The sequence below is a fragment of the Danio aesculapii genome, chromosome 22 (assembly GCF_903798145.1).
Source record: "Danio aesculapii chromosome 22, fDanAes4.1, whole genome shotgun sequence".
Taxonomy (NCBI): Eukaryota; Metazoa; Chordata; class Actinopteri; order Cypriniformes; family Danionidae; genus Danio; species Danio aesculapii.
This window is the reverse complement of record NC_079456.1, coordinates 26,027,455-26,027,730: the sequence shown is the minus strand read 5'-3', so window position 1 is coordinate 26,027,730 and position 276 is coordinate 26,027,455.

The window sequence follows — 276 nt, the reverse complement described above, 5'->3', positions numbered from 1 at the left end:
TAAGTTTAAAAGTGACCTCTACAAAAATCTTTTATTTTTATTGGTAATGTTTATGACCCGTGCCCACATTTGTCCACTTTGATTAAGCAACTGATTATCCTTTACAGCTCCACAGACCCATACCAAGGAAAGGTTACTAGTAGGCAAAGGTTAAAGGCCATCTGATTGTAGAAAGCAGCTGCTGCCAGTGCTGACGCTTGTGCAAATGCTGCGACGTCCATGCGCGCCTCCCCACCCCCAAAACCCTCTCTGCGCTGGTATATATAGCCAGAGAAG